The sequence below is a fragment of the Girardinichthys multiradiatus genome, chromosome 14 (genome assembly GCF_021462225.1).
Source record: "Girardinichthys multiradiatus isolate DD_20200921_A chromosome 14, DD_fGirMul_XY1, whole genome shotgun sequence".
In the NCBI taxonomy this organism is placed as follows: Eukaryota; Metazoa; Chordata; class Actinopteri; order Cyprinodontiformes; family Goodeidae; genus Girardinichthys; species Girardinichthys multiradiatus.
The window spans coordinates 16636436-16652160 of record NC_061807.1 but is presented as its reverse complement, the minus strand read 5'-3'; the positions used below and the strand labels follow the sequence as shown (position 1 = coordinate 16652160).

Sequence of the window (15725 nt, the reverse complement as noted above, 5' to 3'; positions counted from 1 at the left end):
AGCTCTTTGTAGAAAATGTTCTGAATTCTTCCATTGACCCCCTACAGGTTTAGTCAGTGATAGATGAGGGGTGTGGTCTTTAAACAGTTGTAGTTGTTTTTCCGACAGTAGGACTGAGGCAGAGGATTTCCCTGTTTTGGGGTCAACATACAGATGCTGTATGGTAATGGTTTGATTATTCTCTCTATGAAAAACAGTGTCATATTGATAATCTGGCCCTGCAGTGTTTTTGTATCTCATAGTCACATGGAGTTCAGTATCTGGCATATACTGAGTTTGTTGAAAAATTTGTTTTTCTCTTGTTTTTCTTAGCAGCTCTCTAGCTGTTGGGGATGGTCCTAGATCTAGAGACCAGTAATAGTGTGGTTGTGAGGACCCGTGTACAACTAGGGCTCCCTCCTCAACAATAGCTTTCATGCCTGTTTCTGTAGACACGATGTTTATGTGTAACTTCTGCATAATGTCTCTCCCTAGCAGATTTACTGGACATTTCTGACTAATTAGAACGGGAGCCTGGCATGTGGATCCTGTTTCAGGCTCTTTTATGATCACCGGTGTGCTTAGATAATGGACCTCTGATGTACCGGCTGCAGATCTAACATGTACTGCAGTGTTAGAATATTTTACTCCAGGTGGGGGTTCAGTTAATACTGTCCTACATGCCCCCGTGTCACACAAGCAGTTGTACACTTTTTCATTTATTATTATGTTCTTGTAGGGTAGATCTTGTGATTTGCTTAACGCTATCAGTTCTAAGGCTGCTTGTATGTCAACTTCCTCCATATCAGAGTTATCTTCTTCCCCTGCAGAGGGCTGAGGCTGTAATTGTCAATTTTGGTTGGAGTTGGGGTTGTATACCGGTTTCTCCTGACAATCTCTTGCAAAATGTCCTTGCTTGTTGCAAAGCCAACAGTTCTCATCTCTTGCTCTGGAGCTTTGTAAGTTTACTTTGCATCCTCTGGCGTAATGCCCTGTTTTGCCACACCTCCGACACACAATGCTTTGTGTGTTTCTGAAATCTCCCCCTCCTCTGCTCCCCCCGCCTCTAAATCTTCCCCTCCCCCTTGACGAGTGTGCTGACACTTGTTGCAATGTTATTAAACCATCTTGCATTGTGAATGTGTCTGTTTTCCTGTGTTGTTGCGTTTTGTGTGCATGGTCTGCATATTCCAACGCCTGGGTGACAGTGCCTGTATTCTGGTGTACCCAATGTTTATCTATGTAGCGTCTGAGCTCAGGTTTTAATCCTTGCAAAAACGCTCTCTTCAGCTGCTGTTGATATGCCCCGCCTTCTACCTCATTGTATGGTATAGCAGAGTTTGCTCTGAAAACACGTCTCATTCTATCCAAAAAATCTTGTGGGTCTTCCTCATCTTTCTGTTTACATTGTGAGATTTTGCCGTAATCTGCTGTCTGTGTGTATTCTGTTCTGATTCGGTCATATAGGATGCGTAAGGCATCTCTTAAATCCGCTGAATTGTGCGCCATTGAATTTCCCTGGGCATTATTTCCAGTGAAATCTCCGGCTACTCTACACCAGCGATGGCCAAAAAGCTGAGAAAGACACTGGTGCATTTCTCTGCCATTAAGATGGAAACTTCCTCTGAGTTCTGTGATAGCTGCTAAAAATTCCGGTACACCTTCCTGTATGTTTGGAATACCTTTTAAAGCGGCAGTTCTGTCTTCCTGCGTCCATGGCCTATATACTAGAATGGTTGGCGGCTGTGGATTATCAGCGTTACCTATGTTTGGATTGGCCACTTCTACAAGAGGAAATGTGTCTTCCTCTATAATTTTTTTATTTTTTTCAGATGGATGAAATTTCTGTTCATGAGCCTTTAAGGCTTCATTTGGGTATAAGCCGGGGTCAGTAGTGGGTTTTTTTTTACTCCTAGTTTGTACGCCTGTGCTCCCCCAGAAATTAGGAGACCAGGAGCTCTGTTCTTCTGTTTGAAAAGGGTTACTTGATTTATCTGGCTTTTGGTCGGGGGTTTGAGGAGGTGCTGCTGCTGCGCCTTCTTCCTCCTCCTCACGCTGTATCACTGCCTGTGTAGCAGGCGGCTGCGCTCCTGGAGGCTGCCGCCTTTGCTGTCTGAAAACAGCTGTAGTCTCCTCCTCTTGCCGCACCATAACTGCGGCTGCTAACTTTTCTTTTCGCTTCTCCCCCTTTTCCTGCCTCTGTATGTCTCTCAGCTTGCTCTGTTCCAACCATTTTTCTGACAGTTTATATTCAACCTTCCTTTGTCCTGTCTTTTGTCTCTTTTTAGTTTTCATTATTTCTAATTTTAGATCCCCTTGTAATTTTAAGACAGCCTTTGTTTCTAATTTGCCCAAAAACCCATGTTTTTTATTCCACCTATGGCAGATCATGCCTGCTCCTTCCACATAATTCTCCATAAATTTTACATCTCCCTCCAAAGTATTTTTCTGTTTACTTTGTTGTTTCCCCATTATGTTTTATGTTAGTTTAATTATAGTATAAATGTCCCAGATAAAAGGTCACTGGCATGAGACTTATGGAGAGGACATTAACACGCCCTTCTACTGCGACTAATTCGCAGCGGTGTTAATTTTCTGGAATGAAATCCGACCTGAATCTCCAAAGTCACCAGTACGTAGTTTTAATCTGGGCAAAAGAAAACACAGGACTAGCAGAATCCTGCTGATTCTATTAAAATGCTTAGTCCTCCATACACACACAACACAGTCACACAGTTAGTTTCAGGTACCTTGTAATTTTTCTAAGTTAACTTGGTGTTATTTTATGAGCTCAATTTACTCCGTTCTTTTTACTTTTATAGCGCTTATTCTATTCCCTCGCAGGGGAATAACCCTTAGTCGTTTTATTTGGCCCCCTTCTTGGCGGGGCCCTACCTTAATTTGTCACTATTCCTTTCACGGTGGAATAAAACCATCCTAATGCAGCGTCCTTACCGGCGACGCACTACCAACGACTTTTAAGTACTTTTCTTCTTTTATTTATATAGCGCTTACTCTATTCCCTCACAGGGGAATAATCCTCAGTCGTTTTCTTTAATCCCCTTCACGGCGGGATTGTACCAAATTTGTCACTATTCCTTTCACGGTGGAATAAAACCATTCGAATGCAGCGTCCTTACCGGCGACGCACTACCAACGACTGTTAAGTACTTTTCCTATGAACTGTATTTTAAAACTGTCTCACCTCGGAGTTGACTTCTTGGTGACTCTTTGGACCCTGTGAGAGTCACCCCGCGCAGAGGAAGGCAATAACCCACTGGCCAGGTGTGAATTCACACACACCGGGACTTTCAGCCACTCCGGCTAATGGAGGCTGTGCAGCGGTGCTTCGCTCGACGTCAGGCTTCCCCCACGGATCCCAGAGTCACTGTTAAAGCAAAGAGAAATAAGGTTATTGAATTAATCCGGCTTCGAAGGACCAATAAATGTTAGGTATTATTTAGTCAACTCAGAGGTAAGAACGATACAGTCAGAGTTACTTGCAGCAAGGGTAGCCCACTTTGCAGTGAAACTACAAAGTTTTGACACCCTATCTCTTTATTTATATACACAGTTCAACAGACAGTTCAGACAGGGTGTATGTGTGTGAGACGGAAAGGAGGCTGGTTCACACAGAGATAACAATGATCTCACACACACAGGGAGGAAGGCATAGTGCAGGTGCCTTCCAACCCAAGGTTTTTACATGAGTGATAACAAGTTTTTGCACCCATCCAACATTCCCCCTTCTGAGGCGCCGGACAGTTTGCCAGAATTGCTTCGAGGCCAACCGGTAGTCCTTCTCCATGACCTCACCGAACTCCTCCCAGGCCCGAGTTTTTGCCTATGCCACAGCCCAGGCCACGGTACGATTGGCCTCATGGTACACGTCAGCGGCCTCAGGAGTCTCACAAGCCAACCACAGCCGATAGGACTCTTTCTTCAGCTTGACAGTCTTGAAAATAAATATATTAAATAAGCAAGTGTGTCCTATAAATAAAAACAGATTTATATTTTTAGTACTTAGGTTTTGGCTCTTTGCTATATGCATTTCTTGAGTTTTAGGCACATCAGGTGAAATGTATTAATAAGCATATTGAAAAAAAAACTTGAACATGCTGTTGTCATACCCACAGTGGCTGTGTGCAAGATTTTTGTGTTTGTGCTGTGTTTCTTTCCTCCTGCAGGGTGTGATTGGCAGATGCAGCTGCACCGGGTGTTTCTTGTTGAGCGCAATCACCAGGTCTAGAAGCAGGAACTTGGAGGGAGGCGTCAGCCTGTTGTCCCTGCCAGCGTGGTAACCTGACTGTGTTTTGCTTTTCTTTGCATTTCCTAAGCATGCTCTAATCTAGTGAATTGTCCTGCTTTGCAGATCTGATCATTCTTTGACAGTGTCCTGGATTCCAAACTCCTGTTCTCTGTATTCATGCTCCAGCGAGTTTTAGAAACAACTCCCTACCGCTCCAACCGTGTGTCTCCCTTCCTTTCTTACCTCCAGTCCCTCAGCTGTGAGATCACCTCATGGAAACACCAAACCATTGCTCACCTGCCCACTCTCCAACACAGCCTGCTCAGCTGAAGGACTGCCGCTAAAGGATCACAAACAGAGAACGTCAGCACTGTGAATCTTGGTGCAACTCCTGCCAAACTCAGCTGCTGTGGGGAAGACTTGCCACCTCCAACAAGCCATCATCCACCACCAACAGTAAGCTGACCTCAATCAACCAGCACCACTCCCCATAACTTCCTCCGCACAACAATAACCTTTCCCCTCTCCTCCTCAATGACAGTCAAAATCCCTCCGGCAGATCCTGTATGAGTTCAGTCTCATTCTGGTTGTGTCACAAATAAACTGTTTAAAATGCTGGTCTACAGGGGTTGGACATTGAAACTGAAACACCTGGTTTTAGACCACAATAATTTATTAGTATGGTGCAGGGCCTCCTTTTGCGGCCAATACAGCGTCAATCCGTCTTGGTAATGACATATACAAGTCCTGCACAGTGGTCAGAGGGATTTTAAGCCATTCTTCTTGCAGGATAGTGGCCAGGTCACTACGTGATACTGGTGGAGGAAAACGTTTCCTGACTCGCTCCTCCAAAACACCCCAACGTGGCTCAATAATATTTAGATCTGGTGACTGTGCAGGCCATGGGAGATGTTCAACTTCACTTTCATGTTCATCAAACCAATTTTGCACCTGTCTTGCTGTGTGTATTGGTGCATTGTCATGGTGATACACGGCAGTGCCTTCAGGATACAATGTTTGAACCATTGGATGCACATGGTCCTCAAGAATGGTTCGGTAGTCCTTGGCAGTGACGCGCCCATCCAGCACAAGTATTGGGCCAAGGGAATGCCATTATATGGCAGCCCAAACCATCACTGTTCCACCCCCATACTTCACTCTGGGCATGCAACAGTCTGGGTGGTACGCTTTTTTGGGGCTTCTCCACACCGTAACTCTCCCGGATGTGGGGAAAACAGTAAAGGTGGACTCATCAGAGAACAATACATGTTTCACATTGTCCACAGCCCAAGATTTGCGCTCCTTGCACCATTGAAACCAATGTATGGCATTGGCATGAGTGACCAAAGGTTTGGCTATAGCAGCCCGGCCGTGTATATTGACCCTGTGGAGCTCCCGACGGACAGTTCTGGTGGAAACAGGAGAGTTGAGGTGCACATTTAATTCTGCCGTGATTTGGGCAGCCGTGGTTTTATGTTTTTTGGATACAATCCGGGTTAGCACCCGAACATCCCTTTCAGACAGCTTCCTCTTGCATCCACAGTTAATCCTGTTGGATGTGGTTTGTCCTTCTTGGTGGTATGCTGACATTACCCTGGATACCGTGGCTCTTGATACATCACAAAGACTTGCTGTCTTGGCTACAGATGCGCCAGCAAGACGTGCACCAACAATTGGTCCTCTTTTGAACTCTGGTATGTCACCCATAATGTTGTGTGCATTTCAATATTTTGAGCAAAACTGTGCTCTTACAGTGCTAATTGAACCTTCACTCTCTGCTCTTACTGGTGCAATGTGCAATCAATGAAGACTGGCTACCAGGCTAGTCCAGTTTAGGCATGAAACCTCCCACACTAAAATGACAGGTGTTTCAGTTTTATTGTCCAACCCCTGTTCCTCTGTAATTGTTGACATACTCAGAGTCAGTAAAACCAAGATCATGACAGCTTTTATAACGCAAATGCAAAATCCCAAAATAATCCATAATAATCAATGAAATATGAAAAAAAAATCATAAATATAAGTCTGGGTTGTATAAATGCCAAAGAACATATATTGGTTTACAAGACATTTGAAGATTTTATCTGTTGGAACGATCCAGTAAGACTGAGAGCTCTTTTTATTTTAAATACACTAAAAACACAGAGATATATTGTTTGTTTTCAGTTTTTAATACATGGTTTTTCTACCAACAAATATTACCAGCAATGAGATAGCTACACAAAAATAAACAGCACCAGTACTGACAACAAAGAAATGTCTCAAAGTTAAAAGGTGTGGATCACTAAAGTGTTTTTAACATTGTTTGGACATTCGCAAAGATAATACATCAGAATTAAAATACAGCTGCAAAGTCTAAGTCCTAATGTTGCTTAATTTTCTTAATGAATCTGCCCCTTAGACTATCTTTATATACTGTTTATTTATAAACATAACTTGATTGGACATGTGACTAAATAAAAGCATTCCTATTTTGCTTAATCACCGTATCAGCTGAGCCTCAATCCCAAAGGTGGAATGTATGGTTATTGCCTCAGACAAAACCATCTTTGTCTTGAAGTAACAGAGTTCCCCCAAACCAGGAAATATTTTGGCCTAATAGCTGCCACTGGTTAAATCATTTCCATTTGCATCAGTATCCTTTGAAGAGAGATGCAGATGAGCCTAACGAGTGTGCTAATTATGCTCGCTCGGCATGGGGAGCCTGCTGTATCTGCAGCTTTGTATGTATAAGTGAGTGTGTCTGTATGGGTATTAGACACTGTAAGCAAGTGCATGCCAGAGTGTTTGCTTTTGTACGCACAAGTGAGTGTACACTTGTTAGGAATAAACAACTAGAAAGTAAAAAAAAATGGTGACCTAATTTATTTTAAATTGATTAATCATGAGAATACACTTGGTTTTCCTGTAACTTCTGGAAAATCAAAAAAATTACCTTGGTATGAAACAGCCTGGTTTTCTACTAAAAAGGAGAAGATGTTTTGATCATGTTGCTCAAAATGTGTAAACTGGAGAAAAATCTGTGGTTTGTGTTAGAGGGATTATTATCATTATTATGTTTTGGGAAGGAGTCGTCTTGGGTAGCAGTGAGTAGCCAGTATCTTACCTTCAGCAGACACCAATCAAAGTAAATAAAGTTTGGAGAATCAATAAGACATTTGTTGAGGGAGTCAAGTCAAGCTAACAGCTACTCAAAGTCAAACTGAGTGCTACAGATTGTAAGGCTGATAGCTAATGGCTATTCAGATTCAAGCTGAAATCTACTTATATGTAATGGGTCTATATTATCAAGCAAAACATTAATCAGAGTCAAGCTAACAGCCATTCAGGGGAAAGATTTAAGCTGACAAAAGTCAAGCTAACAGACATTCAAGGGCAAACTAACAAGAGTCAACCTAGCAGCGACCACAACTCAAGCTGATAACTACAAGTTTAGCTAATGGTTATACAAAGTGAAATCAACAGCTGCTCAAAATCAAGGTAATACCTAGTTAGAGTCAAGGATAAAACCTCTGAGAGAAACCTCTAACAGAAACCTCTAACAGAAAATCAGAGCACAGTCTATTACCTGGCTACAACAGGTAAAATTACAAAAACTTTTACACATAATAGTTTTGCATTGAACTGTTCTGTGCATTTACATTAGTTTTAAACTAGAAATCTTCACACTAATTACTGTATATCTGCTGGTGCCATTTAAGCTTACATTGTAAAACTATGTTATAGCTATGAAATTTACTGACATTGGTTTTAAACTTTGGAAATTTAATCAAATGGGACACCGTTTGGTGTAAGAGCAAATGGGACACTGTTACATTATTTTACAAGTGGCTCAAAGTGTATTTATTTAGCTGTTTCTCTTCTAGATAAAGCCACTAAATGATCTACTGCTGCCAATAACTCTTTACTTTTTTTTAACATGGCAATAACTCCTGGTCCAGTGCTTCTGTGTGTCTGCTTAGTCTTCCCATACTCTTAAGTTACAGCAAATGGCCGCTCACACTGAGGTCTGATGGAGGTTTCTTACTGTTAAAAGGGAGTCTTTCCTTTCCACTGTTGCCACATGCATGCTCAGTATGAGGGATTGCAGTAAATTTAACGACTAGATGCAATCAACCATTCACTGGTGCCACATCTTTGCTCAGGAAGAGGGATTACTGCAAAGCTGAACTTGATGCAGTTGGCTTTGTTTCCTTAGACAGAAGACTTTTCACCAATTGACATTATAAACTGAAACTGACCTCATTGTTGTATACCTAGGATCAAATTGGAATGTATATAATTATTTTGAATCTGTGTATATAACTAGATTGAATTGGCTCTGTATTTCTGTATATAATTTGGATCAGTTTGTTTTGGAAAGAAAATATAGAAACAAACTGAATTGTATTCAAAGAGGACTAGCCTGACTGTTCATAATTACTCCACACAACTCCACAGAAACAGAGAAAAGAACCCTTTAATTAGTCAACCTGAGGCTGCTTTGGATGAGGGTATATGAGCGTGTCACTCTTCCAGCCAGTGTAATGTTCATGACTGGTGTTGTCTCTCTTAGCAAACAATGCCCTGGACTCCAAGACAAAATGTCACTTGACAGCCATGTCTCTTCTATCACTCTCAGCTTGCTGTCCTCTCTCTCTGCTGCCATTCACTGATCTTTGCTGAAAGGGATGTAATGACAGAGGAGTGATGGAGCTCCAACACGTAAAGCCCAGACATTGTCCACGATTGCGACCAAACATCTCGAAGACCTGAAATCACCGTAAAAGATAGATAGCTGGCTGAGGCTGCAGCTTTTTTAGATTGAGCCAAAGGCATAGAAAGCCTGCAACCATCAAAACACATCAAGGTTAAGGGGGAATTTTCGAAATATGGGGTCCTCTTAAGGTCCCGTGGAAGGGAGCAGGGGAAGCTTTCAGCATTGAAAAGACTCTTTGCTCGAAGGAATAGCAGACCTGATTTCCTGAATCTCTAAGTGCCACAGCGGAGAAAATGGATGACACTTCTGACATTTCCGACAGTAATACAACACAGGCCTCCCATTTCAGACAGCATCACTCAAGGTAGAGCTTGTTTCTTGAAATAATACCATCTTCGGGGTCTTGCTGTGTTGTTTCAATCTTTCTTGTTACCTGCAGAGGGAAAAACAAAGCTTCTAAACTACCAAGAAGTATACACTGCTAACATGGAAGGAAAATTGGATCAAAACAACTCAGTATGATAACGGTATACAATATATTGAAATGAAAGTATGACTCCTGGTGCAGATGTACTGCTGAAGTGTTGAAATACATGAACAGGAAATAAAAACGTTTGTGTCTGAATGGACACAACAGAAAACAAAGGAAATTGGGTGTTATTTAGCAGCAGGTGTCTTCTAAATATCTAAGACGAATGGATCTTTTTTTTTTTCATTAGCAAGGCTTAATGTGTGGGATTTTTGTAGTTTTTATACACTTATCATCTATATTATAATAATAGGCTTTTGAATATTTTTCTAGGTGAACAAGTATTTGCTCCCTTACATATTATTTTCTGCTTTTGCTTTATTTTTTGCCACACTTAAATGTTTTTTTTTTTTTCAAATAACAATTTCATTTATTAAGTACAAAAAACCTATTCAAACCAACCTGGCCCTATGTGTGAAAGTAATTCCCCCCTAAACCTAGTAAATGGTTGCACCACCCTGAGCAGCAACAACTACCATAATACGCTGGTTTTGGGTCGGACCAACATGCAGACCAGGGTCGGGGAGCCGCATGGTGAGTAGAAGTATTTTAATAATAATAATAAAGCTGGTGGCTTACAAACGCAAGGAACACAAGCAGGTAAATGGACATGGAGCAAGTAGTGAACATAGAATTCAAGGCAAGGACATGGAACAGGTAGAAGACAGGAGGCACTAGTGGAGAAGAAAGAAAACCAGAGGGTATAAGTACAGAGGTAGGGTGGAAAATGGACCACTGGGGAATGGGAGCCACTCAGGAGAAATCGGGAGCAGCTGGTGAGAGAGAGAATACAGGTCAACTGAAGGAGGGAGGCTAATTAACAGAGAAGAGCAGGGACCTGGAAAAATACAGGAGGGAATCTAACAGAACTCTAAGTAAACAAAGGGATGAACTGTGCATAAACAGAGGGAGAAGCAGAAGGACATTCAACTTAAAACACCTATCGCAGAAGAATCCAAGAAAGTAATCTAATCTAACATGAAAAGCAGCAACAAAACAGGGAAGTGCAAAGAAATTGACAAGAAACTGAAAACACAAACACCTAATACAAACAGATCATGACAACAACTGCCATCAAGGGTTTGTGGTAACTGCCAATTACCAAGCCTTTTACATGGCTCAGTTGTTTTAGTTCAGCCACCTTGGAGCATTTTTAAGCATGCCAATTTAAGATCATTCCACAGAATCTCAAGTGTTAATTTAATTTAACATTTTAATTAGTCCTCTTCAAACCATTCTTCTTTTGCCCATTTAGGTGTGGGCTTGCTGGTGTGCTTTAAATGATTGTCCTGAACTCTGTGATGAGTCATCGATATGCTCTTGGACTCATTTTGCTAGGCTTCTCTTCCATGTTTTCTCTATAGTTAGATAATTGCTCTTACTGGGATCCAAAAGCCTTTAAAATCACTCTGTAATCCTTTTTTAACCATCATTTAGCCTACTTCATGTTGCCCTCCGGATTCTATTTAAATTGTTTCTTGATTATACTGGTCTGGCTGTTATGAGGCCTGGATGTGGCAAATTAAGTCAAACTAAAAATATTGCAGTTCTGGCAACTCAAGTCATAGTTTATTTCTATGGTATATTTAAAACAGCAATAGTTGACCAAAAATGACGAGTGGTGTAAACAGTAAAGAAAAAAAGGAATAAAAACAACAAACACACATCAAAATAAAATAAGTTGTAAAATCGATCAAATAAGTATGAAAATTAGGACAATAAAAGCTAAAGTAAACTATTATACAAAAAACCAAAGTGTAGAAGTAGGTTTTTATAAGAGCCTTAAAATGATGAACAGTGTAGCTCTAATGGGCAAAAGCAGGTTGTTCCACAGGTGTTGCTGAGCTTTCTCAGTGGCTGGGCTAAACATCCCAAATAAGGATGAAGCAGGGGAATATTAAGCGTGTGGAATGAACCCAATCTCAACATGACAGGAAATACATCAACTATCCTTAAAAGCTGGGTCAGCGCACAAAATGCTACAAATTTAAATGAACTCCACCATTTGTGCCAGGAAAGGTTGTCATAAATCCAGTCAGAATTATGACCAAAGCTTGTTAATGACAACTTGTGGCTCAGGTTCTTCCAGGTTGTCTGTTGTATATTTATCCCACTCTAGAAAATGGTTGAAATTCTGTGGTTCTTGTTTGGTTTTTTTCCACAAGAGTTGCATGTCTCCATGATCCGCGGCTCGATCACAGACAAGCCAAACAATCCGAGGAGATTGGACACGTACATGAAGACACCTCTTCTCAAACACTCTGGAGTCACTGGAGAGCAGAGAAGAAGACAGGCGGGTGGGCGAGCTGAAGTGAGATGGATGGATGCTCTTGAAGGAACCTCCCTGAACACTGCTGCAGGGATTTGAGATAATTTGCAACTTGTCTCTGAAAACACAATGTAGAATCATGTTTTATTGTTGTCCTTGTGGTCCCACCTGACCTGGGCCAGAATAAAAAGGACTTTAGGGAGTGGATTTCACTCAGAGTTACCAACCATCCATCTGCTCAAAACTAAATTGAAGGTCCATTTAAAAGGACCTGCACGCTACCTCCCTGACAACAGGTTCAAGGCGCAGTTGACTCTGACAGCTTACAACTCATACAGCTTACATTTAATTAGCAATATGGTCATTAAAATGTGTTAATTGCATGCATTGTGGTAATTCTGTGTCAAAGTCAGCTAAGGACAAGGCTTGATGGGAACTGTGGTTTAGTGGCTCCGGTAATGCAGTGTGACCCGCTGTAATTTCAATATGATAATTGGAAAAAGTCCCTCTTCCCCCTTCATGCTCACAGGCTAAAACTTCCCCATTGAGGAAGCAATATAGCTCCCCCTGTTGGTGGGAACTCAACAGGGTTTAATATAACATCTCTAAAACGTAAACATTTCAAATTCACTCCATGAGATAAATTTCTAGAAGTGTTGCACTTAAATCCATTCTTATCACTCTATGTGGAAGTATATGCCTTTGGGATGGATCAGAGAAGAAAAATATGCATGCTGGTGTTTCCTGCCATCACTCGGTTAGGGAAACTGACTGTATTTTGAGCCTTTCATCATACAATTAGAGTATCCATGATGCTAGATGCACTTCAAAAATGTGGTTAAAATGTTATCAGAATTTGGTAAAATTTTGTAATCATCAAAATGACATCTATCTATACATTGTAATACAAAAAAATATTTCTCCTTATAAGATTAGTTAACATTTACTAATGTTAAAAACTTATTTTATGCTTTTTCTTTTTCTATTCTGTCAATACATTTTATTTTACTTTTCTGAAATCACCTTTAGTTGAATCTGTTTTTTGTTTGTTTTCTTTGTTTAAAAATAATTATAGTTATTTGTTTATTTTACCGCTTATTCCATAGCTGGTGCCTACCTCCAGCAGTCTACGAGCGAGAGGCAGGGTGCACACTGGACAGGTTACCAGTCCATCGTAGGGGCAACACAGAGGTAGGGGCAACACAGAGACATACAGGGCAAAAAACCATGCACACACTTGTTCACACCTAAGGGCAATTTAGATAGACCAATTTACCTGACAGTCATATTTTTGGACTGTGGGAGGAAGCCGGAGTACCTGGTGAGAACCCATGCATGCACGGGGAGAACATGTAAACTCCATGCAGAAAGACCCCCGGCCAGGAGTCAAGCCCAGGACCTTCTTGCAACAGTGGCAACAGTACTACCAACTGCGCCACTGTGTAGCCCTTTATTTGGCTTTATTTCATATTAAGTTTATTTTTTGAATTCATTATTTATTAAGAAAGCTGAGCCCTTAAATGTGTCCCAACAATCAGAAAAGAATGCTTAGGTCCATTAATGGAAAATCTACCTTATGACAGGAGGATTTTAAGCACAGTGTAAATTATAGAGAAACAGCTGTATGACATGGGGTTGGTCTACTTCCAAGAAAGACTTATGCAACAACAGCCCCATGGTTTGGTAATTCATATTCAAGAGCCAACAGATTCTGCACCCGAAAATCAGCATGTTTCTACTGTACAAGATATGCAGGAAAGGTCGTCATCAGTCAATCTCTTGGGTATTTTCTTAAAATAGCTTAAAAAGGATTAAAATTTAGTGTTAAGGTACTAATTAGATAAATAGATCTCTTTGCAGGTTTTGTGGGGATGTCCCAGTGGAGGAGTTCCCGAGGCAGAACCAGAACTCCATGGAGAGACTAATAGTTTGGGCCTGAGAACACCATTGTATATCCCAAAAGAGATGGATATCTTGATTTTCCCTCTGGGCATCTTATCCCCATGACTCAGTCTTGGATTAGAAAGAAATATAGATGGGTAAACTGATGGGTTTTTAATATATTTCTATATTAGTAAATTAGATACACAATACTTTCAATGCTCCAAGACTTTTTTGGAGCCAGTCCTTTCTGTCAGTAATGTCCAGCAATTGTAAAACAACTATAAAGTCTCATCACTAATTTAAAGTTTGTGGTCTAAATAAATGATTTCTTTATTGTTCAGCTCCTTCTCTTTAGACTATGAAAACAAGGAGAAGAGGACCAAAACATACACTACAGTAAATTACAGCAAAATGTAGCAGAGACATAACTCCATGTGATTCAATTACTATAAAAAAATACACTGGTATTTAGTTTTGCATCTACTTAAAGGCTTCCCTGAAATGTGTTTACAACTCAAGCAGCAAAACTTAAGCTCTTGCTCCAATCCGCAGAAAGAGAAAATCATACAGACAACTTAGTTAAGCTTAAACACCCCCACAAGTATTTGGCAAAACATCTCTGAGCAAATCATGGTTGACACTTGGACACAGCTGCTTGTTCTAACAGGACTGATCTTCTGGAATGGGTCTCCCACAGGTCTGACATAAACTCTGTTGGAAATGTATAGACAATGTCCAAAAGCTGGGTCTGCATTTATGAAATACTGTTTATTTTTCTGAAACACATGCAGTTACATCCTAAAACATAAAAACAGAAACATAAATCATGTGGTATGACCAAATTGGTTTTCAAAGGGTTCTAACTAAACCAAATGGACTCTAGCAATCTTAATAGGAGTAGTGAAATATTCAGCCAGAATTATACCAAAAACTTCTCAGAATAATGTCATAATCCAATTCAGTCTGTGATAAACCAGTGCAATTCCTTAATTCAATGCAAAGTGAGCAATCTGTAACAGAGAAACTGTTAATCTCTGCAATGTTTGCTTCCTTTAAACACATGGCAGACATATTGGATTATGGAGGTCAGGGTTGGAGACAAATCTCCAATTTTCCGAGTACGAGGGACAATTTGAGGTACTCAAGATGCTTTTTCTGACTTGGAGGTGGGAACTTCTGACTTTCAATTATAAATGGAAAACAACAAACACAGTTTATTTTATTAGCTGAATCTGGACTATCTGAGCTCATCATTAGTAAATGTCAACATTGCTTTAAACATGTCAAACAATATTGTCCTTTTCGGATTTCATGTTGTTCAAACTGCTATTTATCATAAAAAAAAGAGTGATTCACTCCTTTTTTTTAAAGCAATTAGAAAACTAGCCCTAGAACAATACAATGACAAATCTTGTACTGTCCAAACCCAGACTAAAGTATTTTAGACTGTGCTGTATGTGAAATCTTAATTTTATTATCAAATGTTTAAAAAATATTACAAACAAAGCAGGTTTAGAATAATATTAACTGAATACTGGCAAAAAAAAAACAACAAAAAAAACCCCAAAAACATCTGACAATAGAAAAAATTGAATTTGAGGGTAAATAAAGCAAAACTTAATATAAAAATTAGAAGGTTAGTTTTCATAGAAACATTTTGCACTATCAATCAACGGTGTGATATAAAACTGTCTCGGTTTTCGAACCGTAAAACTTTAATACAGCATGATACCTTGATAATGGAAAGCACTCAATAAATATGTACAACCTGGTTTTCTTTAAAAGCCTTTTCTGTTTCCAAAGATGCACCAGTTTAACTATGGCAACACAGGTGTTGCATGATGTCTTCAATGTGAAAGCTTTTAGAGTCACAAATGATCGGCAACCTGGACATTAAAAGCGATCTTATTCACAGCAGCACGAAACCCAGAGGCGCTGCAGTGATTGCTAAAGTGTAATGTCAGTGTCAGATTTGCCCACCTTGAGCAAGAAAAATTCTCCTCGAGGGCTGAAACTGTGGTCCCTCGGTCGCCATTTTGGCTCACAAGATAGCCCAAGGTCCCTTATCACCGCTGCGTTTACTTACTAATCAGGTGGTTTGAAAATGGTTGAAATT

The 15725-nt window shown here is 40.4% G+C and overlaps 2 long non-coding RNA genes across 2 annotated transcripts; one reads left to right on the top strand and one right to left on the bottom strand.

The window, feature by feature from the left end:
- The first annotated feature begins 4204 nt into the window (after nt 1-4204).
- Nucleotides 4205-12915, top strand: LOC124880181. Its single transcript, XR_007041259.1, has 3 exons — nt 4205-4276; nt 4352-4684; nt 12832-12915. It is a non-coding gene; the product is annotated as an uncharacterized LOC124880181 (long non-coding RNA).
- On the bottom strand, nt 8672-15664 carry LOC124880180. The gene is made up of 3 exons (XR_007041258.1): nt 15590-15664; nt 9184-9360; nt 8672-8979 (listed from the first exon to the last, which is right to left on the bottom strand). It is a non-coding gene; the product is annotated as an uncharacterized LOC124880180 (long non-coding RNA).
- Nucleotides 15665-15725: the final 61 nt, after the last annotated feature.